This window comes from Pituophis catenifer, unplaced genomic scaffold, assembly GCF_029215685.1.
Source record: "Pituophis catenifer annectens isolate HBS135680 unplaced genomic scaffold, rPitCat1.0.hap2 SCAF_1, whole genome shotgun sequence".
NCBI classification, from domain to species: domain Eukaryota; kingdom Metazoa; phylum Chordata; class Lepidosauria; order Squamata; family Colubridae; genus Pituophis; species Pituophis catenifer.
Window position 1 is genome coordinate 96,675,601 of NW_027256881.1, and position 26,414 is coordinate 96,702,014.

General features: G+C 38.9%; 1 protein-coding gene across 1 annotated transcript in view; it reads right to left on the reverse strand.

Annotated features, from left to right (window-relative positions):
* SLC35F1 (solute carrier family 35 member F1) overlaps positions 1-26,414 on the reverse strand; it is a 222,983-nt gene that overhangs the window by 54,777 nt on the left and 141,792 nt on the right. The gene's annotated exons all lie outside the window — the stretch shown is intronic.

Below are 26,414 nucleotides of genomic sequence, written 5' to 3' on the forward strand. Positions count from 1 at the left end.
CGGTTTTTCTACAGTCTTACACAGTTCCATTAAGCTTCATAGTCTAAATGAGAATGGCCATAAAAATGCTTTTTCTTTGCATAGTGATATACAGTGGATTCAAAATATATTTTTCTGAGAATAGAAAGGATAATCCTAGGATTGGCTGCCCAGCAATAAATCCAGTGGTGGGTTCCTATTGGTTCACCCCAGTTTGGGCGAACCAGTAGTGGAGGAGGCGGGAGGCTCTGCCCACCCGCCCGGACGTCATCACGGATGCTCTGCGCATGCGCAGAAGCACCACGTGTGAGTGAAGTGAGTGTGCGCGTGCGTGTGCTCCCGGTTCCGAACTAGTAGCGAAGATAAGTAGAACCCATTACTGAATAAAGCAATCTATGTTCAGTACAGGTAGTCCTCGACTTATGACTGCAACGGAGCCCAACATTTCTGTTGTTAAATGAAACATTGTTAAGTGAATTTTGCCCCATTTTGCGACCTTTCTTGCTTCAGTTTTTAAATGAATTACTGCAGCTGATAAATTAGTAACCCAGTTGTTAAGCCAATCTGGCTTCCCCATTGACTTTGTTTGCCAGAAGGTCGCAAAATGTGATCACATAACCTTGGGATATAGCAACGGCCATAAATATGAACCAGTTGCCAAACATCTGAATTTTGATCACATGATCATGGGGATACTTGCAAAGGTGACAACTGTGAAAGACAGTCATATGCCACTTTTTTTTCAGTGCCGTTGTAACTGTGAACAGTCACTAAATGAACTGTTGTAAGTTGAGGACTACCTTTGTACCTTGTCTCTAGAACAAAGCTTTGCTGGCTGAGGAATTCTGGGGGTTGAAGTCCACAAGTCTTAAAGTTGCCAAGGTTGGAGACCCTTGCTCTAGAATTCTGCTGTGAATTTTGCTCACCGAAAACTATTTGGCTGTCTTGTTAGCTTACATGATGGATAATTAAAGGATGCATTTTCATGAGGGAGCAGCTTCCCAAAAATAAAATAGCCTCTTAAAAGTAATGTAGTAATTTCAAAATATATCCTCAAGAGTTATTATGACAAGTACACATAGTTGCTGTACATACACTTCTTGAAAGTGCAAATCTAATAGCACTGATTCTTCAGTGTGTCATGACCTACAAGGGGTATCAGGATGCAGATATGAGTCCAGGATTTATTCGGTGTCCCCTCTCTATTAATTTATCTGAGGTCATTTACTTCTGCTGTATTTCCCAGCTATGAATGCCCAGAGGTCATGCTCTTGAACTCTACCCTGGGAGGATGCAACTAGCTAGGTGCTAGGCTCTGACTATCCCTATAATATATTTGTCTAAATAATCCTCCTGTTATTAAAATTTCTTTATGGTTAGGGTTAGGGTTAGGGTTACAGCTCAGGGCAAGTTCTCAGTGTCAAGTTTGTTCATGTACATACACAGAATATTCTGATCTCCAATAAAAACATGCCTGAGATTTGACCCAAAATATTTTACAGATTTAATGTTATCTTCACTTTTTATAGAAGAAGAGACTTTTGAGAGCAGATTAACATGCAATTTTATTAACCTAATGAAAATGTAATATTAATTTGAATCAATCCAGGTTGACCTGAAGCTCTGTTTTCAGTGGACTGGATCCAAACTAACACTCAGTGAAATTCCAAAGCATTGGAAACAGGGATAGGATCAGTGGTGGGTTTCTACTGGTTCACTCTGGTTCGGGCAAACCGGTAGTGGCAGTGGCGGGAGGCTCTGCTCACCTGCCCAGACATCATCACGGACGTTCTGCGCATGTGCAGAAGTGCCACGTGCAAGCAAAGTGCATGCGCACGCTCACAGTTCTGAACTGGTAGCAAAGGTAAGTGGAACCCACTACTGGATGGGAATGACATTTTTCTCTGTTTTCCCCTTCCTTAAGGAGCACATATGATCTGCCAAAGAGATGATCCCTTGATCTCCCAATACAGTGGCTACAGAGTTATGGGAGAAACAAAGAAAAACATTCTCCTATTTGTTTTTCAACAAATAATAAAGGAAACTTCTTTATTACAAAAGAGAGAATATTGATCTGAGTATATTGTGTGAAAATTGGCAGCATATGCCAGCATGATTTATAGTGTACACAACGTTTAGTTTTAATTACTGCACGTGGTATAATTCCAACAGAATGCTCAAAATAGATTTAATTATTCTATACAGTAGTCCATAAGAAAAAGAGCACAGCTTTAGTCAGAACATATTAACCACAGGCTAAAGGGGGACATTATTAAAAAACGTATTCCTCTGCAGGGCAAATAATGCATTTAGGATTGGTTACAAGCATGCAATTTTATGGAAAGTAGAAACTTCCAAAAAATCAGATGACTTTGGAATAGGAAATACCATCCCCCAAAAGGAAGTGAGGTTCACATTTCTTGTTGTATCAATTTCTAGTTCTTTTTTTTTTACTTTTGAAGTTCCAAATAATAAGATAGAGAAGACAGATAAAAGACATACATTTTCAGCACAACCACTATACTGACATTTCCTAAAGCAGAGTTCCCAACATTTCTGGCTTTGCAGGCCAGTGGCGGTTCTGCATGAGTGGCCAGCAAGGGCACAAATGCAGCTCTAGTTAGGTGAGCAATGTGCACACAGACACGCAGCTCTATTTGTGTGAGCAGCCAGCACAAATGAGGATGCGCATGCACACATGCATGTTCGCCGGCCGTTTCCATGGCCTGGATGCAAAAACTGTGGCCCACAGTTTGAGGACCCCTGTCCTAAAGGAAAAGGCACATTAACAACTATGTTAAAAATACAGTTCAAGGAAGGAAAAATCCACTAATATTTACAGGCAAGTAGGGAATACTTTGGGAATTTGTACTACCTTAAATGATCTTTGTCAAAGCTCTGAATTCCATTATTGGTTGGGTCCAAAGCCAAAAGTGACTAGGCTATGGGTGTGATGCTTATTTTTGGTTAGCAAGTCATAAGGAGAGACATATGCACCCAGACATTCTCCATCTATAAATTGGATAAGGTTTGCCTCCTTAGCTCTATTGGAAGGTAAGAGATGTTTTTTAATCAGCAAACTAGAGTGGAACTATTGATGGAATGCAGACTTTGAAAGATTGACTCTAGAAGGTCTTCATTTGGCCATAAGAAAAAAAAGTTCTTCTCGTGTGTGTTCATAATTGTCTTGCCTCTTGAGGTATCAGATTGACATTGGCTTTCTCCAGTCTTATCAGTTGAGGACACTGATAGAGGCTATGACAGTCATCTATGGTTTCACCTTTTTTCATTTGAATTACTGCAATTAAATACAGCAATTCAAACATTTTCACTAGTCCAGAAGCAGCCAAACATTTGGGAATAACTTGCCCAGTAAGAACTGTTTGGGGAACAGGGTGCTATTTAAGTGGAGGTAGAGAAAGTATGATTAATTCAAATTTGGTGTCCTGGTTTGTTTATTGTTTAAGTTTAAGTCCTGATTAACGTTTACTGTTATTATAGTCTTATTATTGGAATGTAAGCTGCCCAGAGTCTTTGAAGTAGGTGGGATCCAGATGTATGTAAATAAAACTTGGCTTATAATGGATGTAACTTTGGGAATTTATATGTGATAGGATTACAAACATAATTTCTTTATTTTAGAAATCCCCTAATTAAAAAGAGAATTTAGAATGATTGTGAATTGTCATTTCAAAATAGACTGAACTCGAAGTGTGGACTGACTAGTAGTGTGCTACTAAATTATTAAAGGGTGGGGGTGGGAACTTTCCAGCCATAGATAGTGAAGAGGAGGCTGAGTTCTTGTTGGTACTGAAAAAAAGACAACCTGTTTATCTTGCTTTCTCTTTCCTGTGGTTCCTCTGGAATTAAGTTTGTCAAGAGAGACAAGACTGATTAATGCTATCATGTAGCAATGCTGAAGCCTGACCTCTCTTGGTCTTTCTCAATCACCCTCCCACTCAGCATTCCTTATGCAGCTGAGATGCACCCTTTACAGCAGCTGTCGTAGTTCCTTCAAGTCGGTAGATGCCAGCAAGCCGCCATAAATGCATCGTTCATTGGCCCTCCCGCTGCATGGTTTTGCCACCATCCATGTTCATATCATTCCAATTTTGTCAAATTTTTAAAAAAAAAACAACCAAGGAGCTCTAATACTTTCCCCTCTCAATTTATCAACAGGTTCTTGGATATGCTTCACAGTTGGACTGAAATTTCCCACCGTGTACCAATTTTACAGCCAGTAAAAGGAGGCAGTTCGGGTAAAGAGACAGGATTTTTTTTCCCCTGCTGGAGTGCATGTCTGTTGTAGGGTTTTGTTTTGTTTTGTTTTAAAGCAGAGGTATTATTCTGGAATTGGGGAAGTCAGTTCTCCTTCCTTAAAAATTAAAAGTCATCATACAGGTTAAAATTATGACATTAATAACAGAATAAGAAAATGCATTGGTTATGAAACAGATCAAAGTCTCAGGACACAGCAGAGGGAAATTTGTCTCTCTGGGATGGAGTTTGAAGAAAAGCAGAATGTTCTAAAATTGTAAACTGCCTTTATCTCTGTGGGGGCAGCCATAAGCTGAAGAACTAAGCTCAGCAGAAGATTTTGAACTGCTGGAGTGAGAATGCTCCTATGTGAGGAGATGGTGTATATTGTATAAATGTTTGGCTATGTAAGTAACTGGTAAGAGGTGTAGGAAGCTTTAGAATGAAGAAGTAATGTTGAAGAAGTTTGTAATGCTTATAATCAAGCATCTCAAAACTATTGTGACATACAGTAGCAATTCTTTCAAAAAGGCTAGAAAACATCTACAGGCTAATAAAAAAAATCCTCAATAATCACAATTTATTGGTAAGTTAATGTTCAGTTTAGGATCTGGTGTTATAGTAAGTGAAAATGAAAATGTACCGTGGTCTTCCATACACACACATTAACATTATAATAAAGATTGATTGTAAAGTTAGCAGCTTAGTTAAAACTGTTCTTCACTAAAGACTTCAGTCTGATGTTCAGGTCATATGTCCAGCTCTGTTGTCAGTCTCATCTTGTTTTAGAAGACTTAAGATGTAATTGTACCATGTTAAACATAGTGGAGGAAAGTTAAGTGTTATCAATGTACTATACAAGAACAGTTTTTTGTCTACACTTCATTGACAACTCTTGACATCATTGCCTAGTGTCTAAAGTCAACAGCAGGCTACATTCATCACAGAATAATGAAGCCCATTGTAAAACAGGTTGCATTTAATTAATCAGAAACTGCAAGCTTGGCGCAAGCAGGGATGTTAGCTTCTCATTTTCTTCTTAGCTCAGAATAGAATACTGTATAAGAATGAGGGAATTACATTCCATTTTGCCTAATTAAGATGACACACTAAACTTAATTTAACAGTTTCATTCGTGAAAGCAAATTACTTATTTGCACAAATATACAGTTTGTTTATATTAAACAAAGATTTCGCCAGAATCCAGATTTATGGTGTATGAAACTTGGCATCACAGTTATTCTGGAGAGCAATTAAACAAAATCCTGGATTAATGTGATTAGAATTAGAAGCTTCTAAACCCATTTTTCACCTAGCTCCTAAAGTTAATAAGGCTTAATCTTTCCCTCTTCTGATTCCCAGTATTGTTAGCAGCTTCAGGGAGAGTTTTTTTAAAAAACAGAAAGCTGATGAAAACTATAATTCCCACGTAACACCTCTCCTGCGCGAGCTGCATTGGCTCCCGGTGGTCTTCCGGGTGCGCTTTAAGGTGTTGGTTCTCATCTTTAAAGCGCTCCATGGCTTAGGGCCAGGGTATTTGCGAGACCGCCTGCTGCTACCGATAACCTCCCACCGGCCAATACGCTCTCATAGAGAGGGCCTCCTCGGGGTGCCGTCGGTCAGGCAATGTCGGCTGGCGGCCCCCAGGGGGCGAGCCTTCTCTGTGGGGGCACCCGCCCTGTGGAATGAGCTGCCTCCTGGAATACGATTGATCCCGGACCTCCGGACCTTCCGTAAAGCCCTGAAGACGTTTTTATTTCATCAAGCCGGCCTAGCCTAAATGGTTTTTAATTGGGATTTTAAATTTTATGGATTTGGGGTTTTAAATTTGGGTAGCCAATGATTTAATTCTTTTAATTATCTTAACTTTTGCATTTGTATGTTTTTTAATTTTGGCTGTTCACCGCCCTGAGTCCCTTCTGGGAGAAGGGCGGTATACAAATTAAATAAATAAATAAATAAATAAATAAATGGGCCATGTCAAGTTTTTTAATCTTAAGGTTATCTAGGCTTTTCCCCCTCTATATTTCTGTGAAGAGCCAGAAGTATTTCCTTTCATCAGCAATTTTGATATTGTTCAATCACTAAGTTGTATCTGACTCTTCTCAACCCCATGGACCATAGCACTCCAGGCACCCCTGCCTCTGTCTCCTGGAGTATGCCCAAATTCATGTTTGTTGCCTTGATGACATTAGTTATCCATCTCATCCTTTGCAGTCCCCTTCTCCTTTCGCCTTCAATCTTTCCCAACATCAGGGTCTTTTCCACTGACTACTCTCTTCTCATTTGGTAGCCAAAGTATTTGAGCTTCAGCTTCAGTATCTGTCCATCCAAAGAAAAGCCAGGGTTGGTTTCCTTTAGGATGGCCTGATCTGCATCTCCTTGCAGTTTCATCAGCAGCACTGGATAAAAACATGCATTTGCTGTAACAGAATTGTTATCACTAACTACATTTTTCCAAACTTAGGTGATACCATTCTGATGTCAACAGCAATCAAACCATACCAAATAATTTAGAGTTAAAAATGACTCTACAGCTGTGACATTTACCTGTTGTAACTGCATGGATAAAAGCAAAACAGCCATGGGAATGGAAGAAATGGAATCAGTTATGCATTCGTGTGACATTTACATTTTTTGCTGCTGTAGATCTGCCTTTCCCCTTTTCTTTCTTCACTTGCCCTTTTGAAATAAGTACTTCCATCTGATATAGTTTAGAAAACACCAAATGTAAATTATGTGCTATTCTCATCAGTTTAAAAAAGCAATAATGGAAACATGGTCAGGATTCCAGAGAGTTTTGGAATTTCAAGTCTTGTCTTTCCCTTATTACTGTTCACAATTTTTATTACTTTTATACAATATGTTCATTATTATTGGAGGTTTTTTTGTTAACTATTTTGTTATTATTAAACTTTATAGATGACAGGCTAACAATTTTAACAATTTTAAGTAGACAGTTTAACTAACAATGTTAGTAATTTAACAATTAAAAAATTCTTTTGGCCTGTTTTGCAAAGGGTGGGAAACCAAAATTGATGAATTATACTAATCAGCATTCAACTAGGGAGGATGTTATTGTTATATGTATATGTGTTAGTATTTTTTAAAGACATGTTTTCTTTTTAATGTCTTTTTTAAAAATTCTTTTGTTCTTTCTAATAAATATTTTGGCGTTTTGTATTTTAACCTTCTTTGAATAAACTAAAATTTTCAAAAAAAGGGGTGGGTGGGTGGGTAAATCACAAGAACAACTACTGCATAACCCATTCCCTTCCTTCCCTCCATCTAGGATCAGCATCATTGGAAGAAGAAGGCCCTCCTTTTAAAGGCACTGCTTAACTGCTCTGTATAGCTTAGTTGATTCATTAATGAAAGGATTCATTAATACTTGGATGAGGGCTTCCAGGAATTGCTATGGTTCTAGGGTAGAGTAGGAAGTCAACAGTTATCGAAGAAGGTTACAATGGCAGACTTTCTCTGTATGGAACTGAGCTTATGAGCGCTCTCCTGGAGGAGGCATATCCAGTGATGGGATTCAGCCAGTTTGCACCACTTCTGGAGAACCGGTTGTTAACTTTCTGAGCAGTTTGGCAAACTGGTTGTTGGAAGAAATCATTCGGGCAGAAAACCAGTTGTTAAATTACTTGAATCCCACCACTGGGCATATCTGATGCCCATACCAAAGTCTTCTTGCAAAAATGCCCCCCCCCCTTTTTTTTTTTTGCCAGAAGGCATCAAAACAAGGAGAAGATATATCAAAGAGTGAAGGAGGTAGAAATAGAGATGCTCTTGACATCAAGCAAAGGCACAAGGGAAATTTTGGAAATGCAGAAGATGCCAATACCAGTTTCTCCTTTGTGTCAAACCAAGTGGAGAATAAAATAGAGCAACAGTACCTTAGTGGGGTTGTATTAAGAAGCATAAACCCCCACAGCACCTGGTAAGTCTGAACACAGTTCCTGAAGGACAGGGCTATGCAGCAATCTGGACTGAAAGGGGAAAGGGTGATTCCAGGGGTGTGTGTGTGTGTGTGTGTGTGTGTGTGTGTGTGTATTCCTCTGGGATTGCATCTGGACTTCAAAACCAGAGATGCACATGCTAGTGTTAACTTTTAGCAGACCTGAACTATATGATGAAAACCACCCAAAGTCACATGATAATGAGATGAATTAATTAAATAAATAAAAACATAAACAGGTACCTTACAAAATGTTAATTCATTTTTTCATCCAGCTGAATTACCAGTCGTTTTGCTAGTCAAATCCAAGGTATTTTAACATAAATCCCTGCATGGTTCAAGGGCCTACCTATCTAAATGATTATCCTACAGTGCTACAGGTAATCCTCGATTTAGACCACAACTGAGCCCAAACTTTATGTTGCTAAGTGAGAAATCTGTTAAGTGAGTCTTGCCCAAATTCATGACTTTTCTTGCCACATTTGTTAAGTGAATCACTGCAGTTGTTAAATTAGTAACACAGTTACTATGCAACACAGCGAATCTGGCTTCCCCATTGAGTTTTTTTTTTTTTTTTTTAATTTGATTTATATGCCGCCCTTCTCCGGAGACTCAGGGCGGCTTACAATGTGCTCAGCAATAGCCTTCATACTTTTGTATATTTTATACAAAGTCAGCTTATTGCCCCCACAAACTGGGTCCTCATTTAACCTACCTTAGAAAGGATGGAAGGCTGAGTCAACCTTGAGCCTTGGAGAGATTCGAACCAGCAGTAAATTGCAGGCAGCTGTGTTAATAACAGGGTGCTTTAAACCACTGTAGTACTAAGGCTCTTTTGCTTGTCAGAAGGTTGCAAAAGGTGATCACATGACCCTGGGACACTGCAACCGTCATAAATGTGAGTCCATTGTCAAGCATTCAAATATAAATCATGTGACAATGGAGATGCTGCAATGAAAAGCAATAGCCCTGCTCTGCTTGGTTCTCTTCATCTTTAGAATCCTCTTAAGTTTTTCACTGAGATTGTCCCCTGTATGCCTGAGGATAAGAAGCTGTGGTTGGCAACAGACTTCAGCTCAACAAATGGGATCATCATATCCTTTTAATGAATACGTCAGGAAAACTGAGAGGCTGCTGGACTGAAGGAAAGAACAGGAAATCACCTCATTTACCACACTATACTAAAGATAGTATCTTTCCTTCTTCTCCAATCATGTAAGAAGTACGTGACTAAAATGCAGATAACAATACAGCAGAGCCAGAGAAGGGTAGAGGCCAAATGGCCATCATTGAAGAGTCAGATAGAAGATGACAAATAGTTCAATGTAATCCACTCAGAAGCACTAGCTGTTCTAGAAGATCCTGGCAACCTTCACTTTCTTCAAATCAGCATTATGTTCGCTGTAAAGAGTCAGGTGGTGTGATGATTAAGGCATTAGGCAAGAAACTGGAAGATTGTGCATTCTAGTCCTGCCTTAGGCACAAAGCCAGATGGGTGATCTTGGGCCAGTTGCTTTCTCTCAACCCTAGGAAGGAGGCAATGACAAATTACATCTGAAAATCTTGCCAAGAAAGCTTTGGGGATTTGACTAGGCAGTCTTTTAGTATAAGGCCAGCTGTGGCTAGGAGGACCTTTGCACAGGTTTGCCTGGTGCACCAATTGAGACCCTACTTGGATCAGGAGGCTCTCCTCACAGTCACTCATGCCTTTGTCACCTCACGGTTACATTATTGCAATGTGTTCTACATGGGACTACCCTTGAAAAGTGTTCGGAGACTACAGTTGGTCCAGAACGCAGCCGCGCGAGCTGTCATGGGTGCACCTAGGTACACCCACATTACACCAATTCTTCGTGAGCTGCACTGACTTCCTATTGGTCTCTGGTTACAATTCAAGGTGTTGGTTATTACCTTTAAAGCCCTACATGGCTCAGGGCCAGGTTACATGGCTCAGGGCCAGGTAACCTGGCCAGGGCCAGGTTACCGCATAGCTTCCAGCGACCAGTAAGATCCCACAGAGTTGGTCTCCTCCGGGTCCCATCAGCTAAACAGTGCTGGCTAGCGGGCCCGTGGGGAAGGGCCTTCTCTGTTGCTGCCCCAGCTCTCTGGAACCAGTTACCTCCTGAGATCCGGACCATCCCCACCCTATTGGCCTTCCGAAAAGTGGTGAAGACCTGGCTTTTCCGGCAGGCCTGGGGCCGTTGATCTCACTATTGCGATCTGGCGAGATCTGGCCATAGATGGTGTGAATGGGTTTTAATTGTTTTTGATGTTTTAATTTTTAATTTTTTTACATATGGTTTTTAAATGCATTGTAAGCCGCCTTGAGTCTTTGGAGAACGGTGGCATACAAGTTGAATAAATAAATAAATAAATAAATAAATAAATAAATAAATAAATAAATAAATAAATGCACAATTAAACAAAGAAAATAAAGTTCAATTAGAGCTCAGGTCAAGTTTGCTTAAAGTTAAAGGACATTCATACAATCAAAGGAATCCATTAATTTATGAATTATGAAATCCTCATTCAGTCACAGAAAACCTAGTAGGAGTCCCTCTTTGGTATTGCCTTTACAATCACCCAGTTGGTACAGACTATTGGTGCATTAAGCTAATCAAATTATCCATCCTTTCGAAAATCAGTCATGTGTTTTGAAATGCTCAGTATGTATTAATTCATATTCATCATTAAGCTGCACAACAGGCTTCTATGCCTGAACTCCTGGGATGCCTTTGCCTACATATCTGCTTTTAGCATGATGAAAGCCTATAATTAATGCAGGGCTCAGCTACTTAGCATGAAGGACAGGCCAAAAATACACTTTGCATTTAATGTGAAGCAGATTTCTGAAGCAGATTCATCAGTGATGAAATGAAATGAACGCTGTCATAAAGATAGAAATCCATATTGATTTATTCTGCCAATCTAACAAATAGTATCTAATAGCCATGTTGCTATGTTAAATAGTTGACTGGCTGGTTGAGAAAGAGGTTAACAAATAACTTTAGGGCATCGCATTATGCTCAGTCTTAAGATAAGAAACTCCACTTGGCCAAGGGTGATAAATCTTCTCTTCAATGTGAGAACAGAAGAATGTAAAAGACTATCCAGGAACCAGTTGATGGCTTTCAACAGGAAAACAGGATGCTGTTGAAGGGAAAAAAATATCATTGGCAAATGCTGCTCCAGGAAAAAAGAAATGTTTTCTTTCTAGCACTCCATTTGCCAATATCACCATTGTGATGGGCAAATCTATCAATGTAAAATCAATGCCATTCCTTTTTTAAAAAGTCTGCTCAATATATAAATCATGGGTGAGCAACCTTTTGGCTTACCTGCATTGGGTGAAGAAGAATTGTGTTGGGCCACATACAAAATATCTAATATAATTAATGTATATAAATCACATTAAAGTTTACAATCTTGTGGAGTCTCATTACTAGCTGTCCAGGGCTGCATGCAGCCTGTGGGCCCTGGGTTAGACATGCCTTTAAATGTTAATGTAAATGTTAATTTTCTCTCAAAATAGACCCATTTAAATAAATATATTTAAATCTAAATATACCCATGCACACACTGAGAATGATTAGCTGATAGTGCTCAAGCCCCTCGTGCAGCTGAAATATATGCTGTTAGGACTTTGATTACATTTGCATCTGAACTACTTTTTATTGTTTATTAATTAGAAGCAAATTCATGCTTATCTAGCCACTGATAAATGTGTATGTGCCGGCAAGCTACATTTATTTAGCAATTGTTTGGAAGTTACATTGTTTGCTTTGCATATGATCCCCTAAGGACATAAAAACATGAATTTTGTTTTATCAACTGTTCATGCTTCTCTCTAAAAGGATATGTGTACCTGAAAGCTGGTTAGAAACAATGCATTTTTCCTCAAGGCCCAGAATTATTATATGTAGGAAACTCACTTTTCAATGGTGAGCAGGCACCATCAACTGGTTGATGGTCTCAGTCCTATTATTGACACAGTGCCTGCATATGGATATTCAAAGGCTTGACCAATTTGGAGGTAGCCATGTTTAAACAGAATAATCAGTCATTTTCTATCTATATTTCTGCAAGATAAGAATGGATGTTTTAAGTTAAAACTTCAGTAATAAAACAATTTCAGGATAAACTCATCTGCAGTACTGCGATCCCCTCCCCGAATTAAAAAATGGGGTGTGCGGCCAGCGCTGCCACCTGAAAATGCTTTCCTCCCCATTGCACATTGCAGAGCTGCACACCCTCCTCCTCCTTCTTAGCAGACTCACCTTCTCTTTCCTCCTGACTAGATCTGCCATCTGAAACGCTATGCACTTTTTTGGCCTCCGCACGCCCCATTTTTGGAATCGGGAAGGGGATCGTGGGTGCGCAGAGTGATAGGGTTTATTTTAAATGGATAAAAAGATCTGTGCTGCTTGTTATCAAAATCGAGTGGAAGTGAGGACGCAGCTGAGCCTAATGCTGGTAGGCAGAGGCAGAATTCTTTTTTTCTTGTTTTCCTCCCCAAAAATTAAGGTGCGTCTTATACTCTGAGAAATATGGTATATCAGCAAATAAAGGAATATAAATGGACTCAAAATTTAATGATCTTTAAAATAAATAGTATGCATGATTGTATGTAAGATACTTGTGTATGAATATGGATGTGCATATCCATATATTTAAAAGTTTAAATATCTTAATCTGAAATGTAGACTACATCTATAAATATTGAAACCAAATATTCATTGAGAATTTTTTTAAAAAATAACAAAATCATAGAATTAACTTCAAAAATATTACATGCCTCAGAAAAGCTACAACTGAATCAATACTGATTTTATAATGTGAGATACCCTATCGTAGTTCCTACCAGCCACTAAAAATCTGTCCTAGCAATATATAACATTCAAGGGACTACAAAGTTCCTGTTCTGTAGCATAAATTCAAATTCACATCCCTAGCCATGCCCGACATAACCTTGTGAGAAGAAAAAAAAATATATCTTGCTCTGGCTGCTGCCATTCAAAACTATGTGTTAATTTTTAAAATGAGTTTGATGTAGATATGAATTTTAATTTGATGGGAGGGAGTGATGGGAAGTGAGTAATATAACTAGAGATATAAGAAATGACCTGATTGGCAAAGGCCCGGGTTTCCTACTGTGTAATAAATTACATTTTTAACACCATCATATCAGATTGTATCAGTTTTCATCAGGCGATAGCAGAACTTCTCATTCCTAATCACTACTACTTTCCCAATGGCATGAGAATAAAGGAAATTCCAGTATTATCAAACATCAGCAAAAAAAAAAAAAAAAAAGGAAAAGTAATCTCTAACTCCTTTACAACTGGTTGTGTAGGGAAACTATATAAAATAATTATTCAGTGGCCTTTTACTCCTTCATAGAAACATGGCAAAAAAGCATTGTGGTTGACAGCGAGACACATTATAAGTGTAGAATGCATAGTGTAGCTCTTTAACTAGTTGTTGATGTAAGTCAACTTATATGCAGAATGTGTAACTCTTAACTGAAAGCAATAGATATGATATTAGAAGATGCATGCGTTTAAAAAAGATAACTATGACCTATTTTTTTATTAAATATTTCTCTCTTTCGTCTCTACATATCATTGATCAGCTAGACATATCTTGATTTGTCCACATTTCATTGTGTGAAAAGTTATTCTTATATATACTAACAACACTGACAAAGGACTAATTTGGAAGCACACTTAGTTCTAAAGCCAGCAAAAATTCTACTCAACTCTCTTCCCTAGATAAAAATGTATCTCCAAATCTTTCTCATTATTGCAGCTTTTTTTCCATGAACAGTAAGCCTCTGTTGCCTAGCAACTGGTGCCATTTTTCAGGACACTGTAAATAACTTCATGTGAATTCTTGTCTACATCTCTTGTTTTTGTTATTAAAAGTTTTAACAACTGTCTTCTTTTCTCTGATGCACATTTCCCTGACAATCCAAGAGAGGCTCATTATATGCTGCTTTCTTAACTTTGATTTATTTCCTGATGTTTTAGAAAACCTACATAAAAAATAAAGAGCAGCAAATCCAGTAACAGTTTGCTGTCTTCTTCTTCTTCTTCTTCTTCTTCTTCTTCTTCTTCTTCTTCTTCTTCTTCTTCTTCTTCTTCTTCTTCTTCTTCTTCTTCTTCTTCTTCTTCTTCTCCTTCTCCTTCTCCTTCTCCTTCTCCTTCTCCTTCTCCTTCTCCTTCTTCTTTTATTTGTTCAACTTGTATGCCATCTTTCTCCAAAGACTCAAGGTGGCTTACAATGCATTTAAAAACCATATATAAAAACATTAAAACATTAAAAGCCGGCACTGTTTAGCTGACGGGACCCGGAGGAGACCAACTCTGTGGGATCTTACCAGTCGCTGGGAGCTATGCGGTAGAAGGCGGTCTCGAAGATAACCTGGCCCTGAGCCATGTAGGGCTTTAAAGGTAATAACCAACACCTTGAATTGTGACCGGAGACCAATAGGGAGCCAGTGCAGCTCGCAGAGAATTGGTGTAATGTGGGTGTACCTAAGTGCACCCAGGACAGCTCACATGGCTGTGTTCTGGACCAACTGTAGTCTCCGAACACTTTTCAAGGGTAGCCCCATGTAGAGTGTGTTGCAATAATCTAACCGTGTGGTGACAAGGGCATGAGTGACTGTGAGGAGAGCCTTCTGATCCAAGTAGGGTCGCAATTGATTGCAAGCCCGTTCTGAGGGGGACAATTTCTCCCTCCCCCAGAACCAAGGATGGACAATCAACATAGTCTTTAGGAGGCAATACCCACAGCCACTCGGTCTTGTCTGGGTTAAGTCTGAGTCTGTTGACTCCCATCCAGACCCTCACAGCCTCCAGGCACTGGCACATCACATCCACCGCCTCACTGAATTGACGCGGTGTAGAGATATACAGCTGGGTATTATCAGCATATTGCTGATACCTCGCTTCTTCTTCTTCTTCTTCCTCTTCCTCTTCCTCCTCCTCTTCCTCTTCTTCTTCCTCTTCTTCCCCCCCACTCCTCCTCCTTCTCTTCTAAGAACATTTAACAAATTCTGATAATTTAGAGGCAAGTCAAGCTTTCATCCAAAGAATAAGAATATGCTGCAACATATTTATGATTATCGTTATCATTATTATCCAGCTCTGCCCCTATCTGGATGTAGGGATTTACTGGGTGGAAATGTGATACTGCAAACTAAACTGAAAAGAATCCAGAGTAATTTTCCAAAAGGGAGGGGCTGGAAGGAATGGAACTGATTGTTTTGGTCTGTTTTAATTTTTTTTTTGAGGTTTTAAAAGTGGTAATGGGAATGAGAAATCCCTCAGAGACAATGCAATTCATATTTCCACCTATTCAAAGCTTGATGCATAGTATATTAGTTTTATAGGACAATACAACATACATATGCTATTTAAAGTCCGTATCACTCTCTCAAGAAATCTAATGCAAGGTTTCAACTGAGAACCATAATTAGTTCCCTTAACATCTTGGGAAAGGCTGTGCCTGCAATTAATTGCACACACTCTTTTTGTACCACAGAGCTTAACAAGAGCCATAGAAGAATACACAAGGCCTACTCTTGGGGTAGGGATTGAAGTAGGGATTCATCCCAGATAGCAGTACTTTGGGGATCGGGTTTATTGAAAGACAAAATGTTATCTACTTAGCTTGTTCTTACTTCATTTTTACTGTCATGAACAGGAAGAGTTGTCTGTAGGATATTAGTCTCAGGTAGCAAAATGATGTAGCAGGCCTTGTGTCCTATGCAACCAGAGAGATGTTCTAAACTACCCAGATCCCATCTCTCAGGTTCTCTGACTATTGCCCAAGCAGTTTAGAAGAAGTTCAGCCCTATCAGACTGAAGGATACCTATCTGCACATTAGACAGGATAAAAATATGCTTGGCGGTGCCTTTCAAAAGACTGTGGGAAAAGATGTCCAAAGGGACACAGTGAGGTTCAACTCAAATATATCTCACCTCAGTTTAAAAATAAATAAATCAGCAGCTATATAGTGCCCAATAACAAAAGTTGTCTATACAAACTACAAAATGAAATAGATATGTATACACAATTCTCCCACCTCTCTTTATAGTGTGTGTATGAGAGAGGGAGGGAGGGAGGGAGAGAGGGGGAGAGAGAGAGAGAGATAACCTGGATGAAAGCAGAATCTACAAGTTTATTTATTTATTTATTTATTTATTAAATTTTTATACCGCCCCCTCTCCCGAAGGACTCGGGGCGGTGAACAGCCAAAATTAAAAACACACAATACAAATATTAAAATACATTAAAACAAAATTAAATTATCTTTGGCTTTGGCTTTAAAACCCCTTGCCCACAAAATTCCCCAATTAAAAGATTTTTAACCCAGCCTGGCTTGCTGAAATAAAAAAGTCTTCAGGGCCCGGCGGAAGGTCCGGAGGTCCGGGATCAGTCGTATCCCTTGGGGCAGCTCATTCCAGAGGGCGGGTGCCCCCACAGAGAAGGCTCTTCCCCAGGGGGGTCGCCAGCCGACATTGCCTGACAGACGGCACCCTGAGGAGGCCCTCTCTGTGGGAGCGTGTTGGCCGGTGGGAGGTTATCGGAGGCAGAAGGTGGTCTCGTAAGTAACCGGGTCCTAAGCCATGGAGCGCTTTAAAGATGAGAACCATCTACGTTTATAGATTGTAGGATTATTCATTCTACAATCTACAAACGTCATGCAATTGTAATTATTGATATAGTAAGCACCCTCCACTTTTTCTTAGTTCTACATTGTATTAAAATTCCGATAATGAATTATACACAGAAGAGTGTATTTGAGTGACTAAGTGCACTGCTGTTTGCCCTCTGGTCACCCAAGAAGCAGGGATTGTGAATTTGGTCCTCCCCTCATTTCAACTTGTTGTTCTTAAAGGAACAATGCAATGATACAGAAATTTCCATGTTCAGATTTGGCCAAGTAAGAGGCAAAAGTCAGGCATTCTTCTTATTGGCAGGTTGGCTACTTGACAAGTGCTCCATTTTCTCCAAATGAAAGGAAAAAGAGCAGCAGGCCACCTCCTCCCTTTCAGCAAGAAACAGCACTAAACTCGGGTGAGCAGCCCTTAAAGCTTTCAGAAGTGATGCTAGGAAAGGAACAGAAGGTTTGGTGTCTGTAAGAACTAAGGCAAACAATGGGGACTGGAGCTGTGGGCTTTGGGAAACAGGACTAGGGTGTGGGTTAAAAGCCATGCATTGCACAGAAGCTGGTCTTTGGGTGGGGGAAAAGTGAAACAAAACCCAGTAAAAAGAAGCTTCAGACATCATGAGAAAATTTTGATTATTTCCTCCAGGTGAATATATATATACATATACAGTACATATACATTTACATATACATATACAAATACACGTGTGTGTACGATAGATAGAGATGGATGGATATAGATAGACAGACAGACACAGACACACTGTATATATAATCTCATATTGTCTATACAGTTGACAAGACAAAAAGAAATAGATATATCAAAAGTATATGTGTGTGTGCGCCTGTGTACATTGTGTGTAATATCCCCACTGCATCATTGTCCATGACTAAATCTAGCAAATCTATTCAATAACTAAGTAGACAGTACACTAACAACAAACTTTACCACAAGGCACAGACTCTTAAAAACTGGCTAATTGCAGGTAAGGGAAAGTGAGTCAGCTCATATCTAAGAGAAATAGCTGGAAGTGGTTCATATCTCTCTTTTTAGCCATTCTGGTTTTCATATGCCCATCAGGTTAATCTACTTTTCTGAACAAGACTGCAAATCAATTCACCCTAGCACCCAGTGGACACACCTTACAATATGGAAAGAATCCAGGAAGGACTTACCCAGTCTGAAAAATAAACTGGAATGTTAAAAATATCCTCATTTATGGCCACTACACTTTCATCCTGCTGATAAATTATATCATATTATTTATGGTGGTGTAAAGTCTACATTCTCCCTAAAGTGCATTGTGCTGATGATAATGATGATGAGTATGAGTTGTACTAATGAAAGTTGTTGTTGTTGTTGTTGTTGTTGTTGTTGTTGTTGTTGTTGTTGATTCCTCGAATATCCTTGGGATTTCCAGGTCAGAGTCATTGTGCTTGCAGAGTTTATTCTACTTGTTGAAAGACAGCTTGCCAGGAGAAGAAAGAAATCCTTGAAGGGAAACTGACTGCTGTGTGTATTTTTCATCTACTTGAAAATGCTACTCCTTTTGATAATTTATTTCCTTAGTGATGTTGCCTGATAAGCAGGTGATTATGTGGCAATTACATGTCTTGTTTATTGGCACAGAAAGCTTTTGGCAAGAATTTAAGGCCCTTTGCCAAGAAAAATAAAACTGTATTACAACACATTGGATTTGGTTGCAAATGATAAATCATTTCATTGTACTGTAAAGCAGTTGAATCATCAAAAATTAACATCCATTTACAGATCAGGTAAATAAAAATCAACAGGATAGGATGAATACTTATGTGAATATAAATATTTCAATTGATTGCAGGTCCATTACCCTCCTTCCTAGATGACTGGGCACCTTGGCCTCAATTTGCTGTTAATGAAGGCCAAGTCTATGAATAGTATTACAGGTAATCCTCAGCTTACAACCACAACTGAACCTCAAATTTCTGTCCTTAAGTGTGACATTTGTTAAGTGAGTTTTGCCCCATTTTACGACTTCTCTTGCCACAGTTAAGTGAATTACTGTAGTTGTTAAGTTAGTAACACAGTTAAGTGAATCCGGCTTCCCCATTGACTCCTGCTTGTCAGAAGGTTGCAAAAGGTGATCGCCTGACCCTGGGATACTGCAACTGTCATAAATATGAGTCAATTGCCAACATCTGAATTTTGATCATGTGACTATGGGGATGCTGCAATGGTTGTGTGAAAAATGCACATACGTTGCTTTTTTCAATGCCATTGTAACTTCAAATGGTTACTAAATGAACTGTTGTAAGTTGTACTTCTACTACATTCATTCATGATCCACTGGTGAATATAAATATGGACCTGGCATATATTATAGAACTTGGTTGGAGCAGGACTGAGACATAGTCATGATGCGGTTTAGAGTTCTCCAGGCTTGTAATTATAGAAGATTTCAATCTCCAGACCTTTGGTGCAAGATCTAGATATGCTCCACAGCAACCATGAGTTTATCCTGGATGATTCCTAGTTTTATGCCAGGAGGATTAAATATCAGAGAATGACTTTGGAACACATGCTCCAGAACATCAAAGAGACCAAGCTCATGACCAATGCAAGGAAGGGAAAAAATAAAATAGAAACTGACAATGAAGAGATAGAATGTGTGGGAAAATTCACTTTTCTAGGCTCTCAGATAGTTCAAAGTGGTGAATGTGACACAGAAATAAAATGTCGGATTGCACTAGGTCACAGAGCAATGATGAACATGAGCCAAATATGGAAAAGCGTGGACATCAGCCTAGCAATCAAATGTAGGTTAGTTTGCTCTGTTGTGTTCCCTTTAGCTACCTATGGTTGTGAAAGTTGGATCTTGAAAAAGCAAGGCAGGAAGAAAATTAACTCATTTGAGCTGTGGTGCTGGAGAAGATTCCTGCATATTTCTTGGACCCAAAGGTGACAATCAAGCAAGTATTGGAGTGCATAACACCAGACATGTCATTAGAAGGCAAAATCATGAAACTGCATCTAACTTACTTTGGCTATATCATGCAGGGGAATTCACTGGAGATATCATCATCACATGAGGCATAATCTGGAGAGAGGGAGAAGGGATGAATGCTTCTTCCATAGAGGGGGCAGTGGTGCATCCCCTCCTGAAGTTCTAGCCATGTTTGACAATTTCTGGCCAGTTTCCAGTTCTTTCTTGAAGGAAAAATTTAAAGAATGTGGTAGGATTTCATTTATGGAAGATTCTAAATGAAGCAGATTATCCAGATGCCATCCAGACAGGTTCCAGAGTGCAATGGTTGCAAAGATGGATGACCTTCATTGGGCCTTAGAAGGAAGGAGCATTCATTTTCTGATCCTACTGGTGGTAGCATTCAGTACCATCAATAACAATATCTTTCTGGAACACCTGCTAGGACTGCAAGCACAATTTCACTCCTTCCTGAGTGAACAGTTTGGTCAATTATTTGGAAGAGGTACTCAGGCCCATAATTCCTCACATTTTAACACCCTCTCCCATTTTATTCAACGTTACATGAGATTATTAGGCGAGGTCATTCAAATCAGTGTGAGACATCATCAATATGCAGATGAAACTCAATTATGTATCATTATCTTAGGCCAGGGAAGAGATGCAGTAGAGTTTTTTATTTGATTTCTTGAGGCTGTGAGGAAGTGGACAGGAAAAACAGAGTTGAATTCAGTCCTTCTTAGGTAGAGAGGCTATTCATAAATAAACTATCTGACTCCTTCCTAGGTCTATATTATTAACAAAGAATGGGTTTATACTCTCCCTGAAGGAATAAGTGAAAGAATAGATCCATGATTTAAGGATTCTCCTGGTCTCATTGTTCCTGCTTCAGTAACGGATGAAAGCCATGGCCAGGCCACCTTTTATTCAGTTACAGCTACTATACAATCCTTTTGAGGGCAGGGAATTCCCTACTGTGGTGATTTAGGACCTTATGCAGCTAGCCAACTTAGACACACACTACATATGGCTGCATTGGAAGATGATCTGGAAACTGCCGTTAATTCAGAATGTAATGTTCAGATGTTAATGAGACTAAGCTCCTACTATATGTTTTGTTTCAGTTGCCAGTATCTTTCTGGGTTCAATTCAAAGTGCTTCGTTTAACCTATAAAACTCTTCATGCTTCACCTCCATAGACCTCTAATACTATTAGTCATTGCCCATTGCCCATGGTCTTTCCATGACAAGCTTTTGGGGTTCCATCACCCATCAAAGGGATAGAAATCTAGAAGCATTTTTATTGGTGGTGGCCAGTGGTGAGTTTCAAAAATTTTTACTACCAGTTCTATGGGTGTGGCTTGGTGGGCATGGCAGGGGAAGGATACTGTAAAATCTCCATTCCCTCCCCAATCCAGGGGAAGGTTACTGCAAAATCCCCATTTCCTCCCAATCAGCGGGGCCTCAGGAGGCAGAGAATAGATTGGGGCGGGGCCAGTCAGAGGTGGTATTTATACCGGTTCTCTGAACTACTCAAAATTTCCGCTACCAGTTCTCCAGAACTAGTCAGAACCTGCTGAAACCCACCTCTGGTGGTGGCTCTGATAACATGAATTGCCCTTCTGGTGTTCATTTTCATTCCTCTCCTCAATTTCTTGGCTTTGCAGAAAGCTGTTGAAAACAATTCTCTTTTCTTTTGGGACATGTTTAGGCTCTAGCAATGGCCTCAGACTGCTTTTCGTTTGGTTTTTTTTGCAGTTGAAATTTTTTTTGGCAGAGCCTTTATCTTATCTTATCTTATCTTATCTTATCTTATCTTATCTTATCTTATCTTATCTTATCTTATCTTATCTTCTTTTTATGGAGAATTAGATGATGGCTGGTTGGGTTTTTTTTGGCGATAGCTGTGTATTTTGATTGTCCTCTTGATCTGTGGTTTATTGTCTAAAATGGACACTAAACAAACAAATAATTTTTATCAATGATTCTTAGTAGTAAACAGGAAAGATTAATTATTGCATCTTAAATAACTAAAATTTAACCTTGGGGTTTAATCTAATTCTTGTTCTACCACATGAAATGTGGGTGAAAACCAAAAGTACCTTTGAACTTTCCCTATTCCTTCTTTTTGGCATGAAATTAGTTGTACCCAAATAATAGCGTTAATTATTCTTGGCATCAGTTGCTCCTAGATAAATTATTCAAAAAGCTAAGAGCTTCAGCAAGTATCTGCATTCAGGCATAGCATTTTGTCTTTAGGTGGACTGCTCCATAAGAGGCCCATACTCCAATCTGGACCAGTAGGTAAGGGAACCAATTAAACAAGTGCAAAAGAGCTTTCGATTAAAAAGTTCAGAAAAGACAAACATGCTGTCACTGGTAGGTACGCAGACACATTTGCTCAATTTTCTCCACAACAGTACAGAAATGGCTTGTCAAGATATGTTTATTGTTCTCAATATATGTTTTCACTACAGTCCTCAGATTCCAGGACCAATGCTATGCTAAGAGGTGGGGTGGAAAAAATGAGAGGGAAAAAAAATCCTCAACCCCACCTCCTCCAAAAAGCTCCATAAAGACTGGGCATCCTCACTTGGTTGCCCAAAAGCTGCTTAGAAGGGGAAAAGAAAGAAAGGGGAAAAGGGAAGTTGTGGGGGAGATAACAACCCAGAATCAGGAGTCACTTCTATAAAATAATGCATAACATAAATTAGAAGAGTTGCAATGCATCTGAAATGTTATTTTCATGCAATCTGCATTGGAATCATGTGATCTTAATAGAAACACGCTAGGAATAGATCCAGTGGAATAAATTGAGAAGATCCTTTTGTACAACTACTGGAAAGCAAGATGGCTGAAAATTACAATAGTATTCCACATTAGTCCACCACTGGATCATCAGGAAAGAGGACACATTGTCATGGTCACAGCACACTGTCCCATACTGGGAGTCAACCTCTTTCCAGAGTCTGTTGCTCCCCCGGGAATTTGTTCTTGCCCAAATTCTAATTAAAGACTGATGTGTATCAATACCGTATCTCTTTGCCTCCTTGTGACTCGGCTTCTGTTCCTTATCCACACCCAACAATCTTACTGAATGCAAGATCATCCGCACTGAAGTCTGTGGGAGAGTTATAAAAGTCTGAATAGGTAGAGATGGTGAAGGAGTCTCCATTGCATAGGTGTGTTGTAGTTTGTGGAAAGCCGCAATATGAAGCAAGACAGTGTGCATTAGAAAATTATTTTCTGCAAAGTTGGGAAATTTTTTTGACACAGCTGGAAACAGAACTGATATACTTAGTCACCAAGGGAGGTTGGCTAAGACAAAATGAGAGAGATAGATTTAAAACTAATTAAAGAGTTCATTTCAAGCTAGGCATACCTGTTTGCCTGAAATAATGAACATATGTCAATATGGTTTGTATTGCTATTCTCAGCATGCAAATGTTGTATCCGTCTCTCTATTATTACACACATTCAGAAATCTGCATACACATTTTATATTAAATATTTACATTTGAGCGTGCCACAGCATACTGTCAAGTTGATTATGTATGTAACAGGGGGAAATGCATGTTACCAAACATTTTTTAAAAGCATTCTCTCCATTGAGATGGTTTAGATTGTTTTTTGATATTGAAATGTGAACCGTGATGCCATAATAATTGCAGAGCAGACTTCTCAATGTGATGCCCTTCAGAAACGATTGATAGATATCTAGGTAATTATTTACATCCCATGACTATGTATTAATCATGGAAGAACAAGTTAGCTTAAATGCACCCAAGTGTCTTATAAATACTACTTTTGCAATCTATGAAGCATTTGCTTTTATCTTCATAAATGGCCTCGATAACACTGGGGAAAATCATGCACTGAGATAGCTGCACTTATTTCTGCTTATCTAAGTTATGTATTTTTCAGACAGTGATGGCACTAAGATGTAGAGAATTGAAGTGATTGAAAAAAGTAGTAGAAAAGTAAAAGAACCTGAGCAACAGTTGAAAGAAACAACACTGAAAGAGTGTGACTGAGATGTTACTGTAAGTGATAGTTGAAAATTATAATAAAAAATAGCAGAATAACTTACATGGCGAAATACAGCAGGGAAAGGCAAGAAAAAACTGCAAAGTAGCACATGCTTTGATTGAGAGGGCTGAGAACATTTCTATACTGCAGGAAAGCAAAATCTGTTCCCTCCCTCAGGAACAATATTCTTTCATCTTTCCTGAGCAGTTTCTCAACCTTGGCAACTTTATGCTTTGTGGACTACAACTCCCAGAATTCTGGCTGGGGACTTGTGGGAACTGAAGTCCACACATCTTAAATTGCCAAGATGGGGAAACACTTTTCTTGAGCGACAGATTATTTTGGGGGAAAAAAATAGCACGCCCCGTGGGATAGCGAACATTCTGTTACTTCAATTTCATTTTTCAAAGTGAACCAAATTAATGTTCCTAATTCCATACAGACACATTGCTCTAAAGCTGCAGGGGTGCATAATGCTCTGCACAGCTTGTTTTTGATGATAAGAGCCAAGTGGAATATTCGAGGTCACAATAAAACATCACCACCCAACCACACATATCTTTGTGAGATAGTTTTAGTTGAGAAAGCGTGAAATTGCCAGATGATAATAAAAAAAAAACCCCTGATGCCACTATTACTGGGTGTTTTCAACTCTTTCTACACCAGTGATCATCCTAAAACAACTGCTTCCCATTTGGAAATGAGCTTTATGCTGTTGATACATGCTTTTTCCCTGGTAAAAATGTCAACCCCTGTGGGTTGAAAATGTTAGTTCTATGAGGTTTATACAGCCATGAAATAGATATTAAGGCTAAAATCCTTGATTGATTGATTGATTGATTGATTGATTGATTGATTGACTGAATTTATGTGATTACCCAACTGCGAAACTGAGACTCCAGGTTGTGTACAATAGATCAAAACCAAAACACAATAAACAAAATTTAAAATATAATCATAATTAACCAAGAACTCAAGCCTGTATCCCTCTCCAGATGGGAAAACTCCAATCTTTGCAAAGTTCAAAGAAAAAGACACACTTTTACTGTCTTTTCTGAAGGCCAAGAGGATCTGGATGGAGGGATGGGGTGGGCGGGAACAGATCATTCCAAATATTTGAGCTCCATGGAACTTATTGCATGCATACTTCTAAACTGCGAAACATTTAACAAAATGGTATCAGACTTATATTAGATTTATATCTTCTATCTCCAGCCTTGAAGAGGATGGGAATAAAAGCCTCAACAATTTCAAAATTTGGGTTCAAGTATCATTGGAAGCAAAGCAGCAACTCTTGCCTTCATTACAGGGACAACATCAGAATGCTGGTATATCAAGGCAAAGATTTGCTTTTTTAAAAAAACAAACATAACTCCGACAATGAGAGCAACCAATTTATCATAAAGTTGCTCATGGTGCCAGCCTCTGAGAGTTTTCATTTTTTTTTCAATAATACCTTGGTTGTTGGAGCAACAGCTGAGGGTTCCTCCCACCTTCTTGAGTTAAGGCTTTTTTTTTATAAGATTTATTTATTTATTTATTTATTTATTTATTTATTTATTTATTTATTTATTTATTTATTTATTTATTGGTTCGATTTATATGCCGCCCTTCTCCAGAGACTCAGGGCGGCTTACAATGTGTTAAGCAATAGCCTTCATACTTTTGTATATACCTGCTTTGTAGGGCTTTCGCCCCCCCCCCCAGCGGTGTTCTTTTTTATACAAAGTCAGCTTATTGCCCCCACAATCCAGCTCCCCATTTTACCTACCTTAGAAAGGATGGAAGGCTGAGTCAACCTTGAGCCTGGTGAGATTTGAATTTGCAGTAATTGCAGGCAGCTGGTGCTACTTAACAGCACTTTAGTCTGCTGCGCCACCAAAGTTACTTTTAAAGCATCCATTTTTAAACTATGAGTGTGCTCTTTTAAACAGAATTATCAGTAATCTTTTTGTACTTAATATTAAACTGTTAAAGAATAAATACAAATATTTTAGCCAAGTATTATTTATTGGCAGGAGTGGTAATATCATGTACTTTATGGCACAACCTTCTCAGATGTGTATGTAGCCTATTCTAGCAGCCAAACCAATTACAAAGGTGCTAATCCTTCAGTCAACAACAATATCAAAAAAATACTTTTTTTGTTTAAGAATAGTTAGGTTAATTTTTAGTTTAAGAATAGTTAGGTTAATTTAGTTTATGATTGTTAATTGAAATACCCTGTATTTTGCTCTGGGAAGTCTGGGGGGGGGAGGGTGGGATGGGAAGGGGGGAAGGGATGTGGGGGTGGGTGGGAGGGAAAAAGGGTGGGGGGAATACTGGGGGGGGGGAATTTTCTTTGTAAAACTTTTTAATAAAAAAAAAACAATATCAAAAAAATACTTGATGCTTTTCAAAATAACAACTTTTTAAAGATAAGATGTATAGTTTCTTGCCAGAAATGGTATGTGGTCTAAAAACAGCACATACCTACCAATAGAATAGGAAGGGGAAAAAAATCTATGATGACAAATTCAAGTTAAAGTGTTTTTTTTTTTAAGTT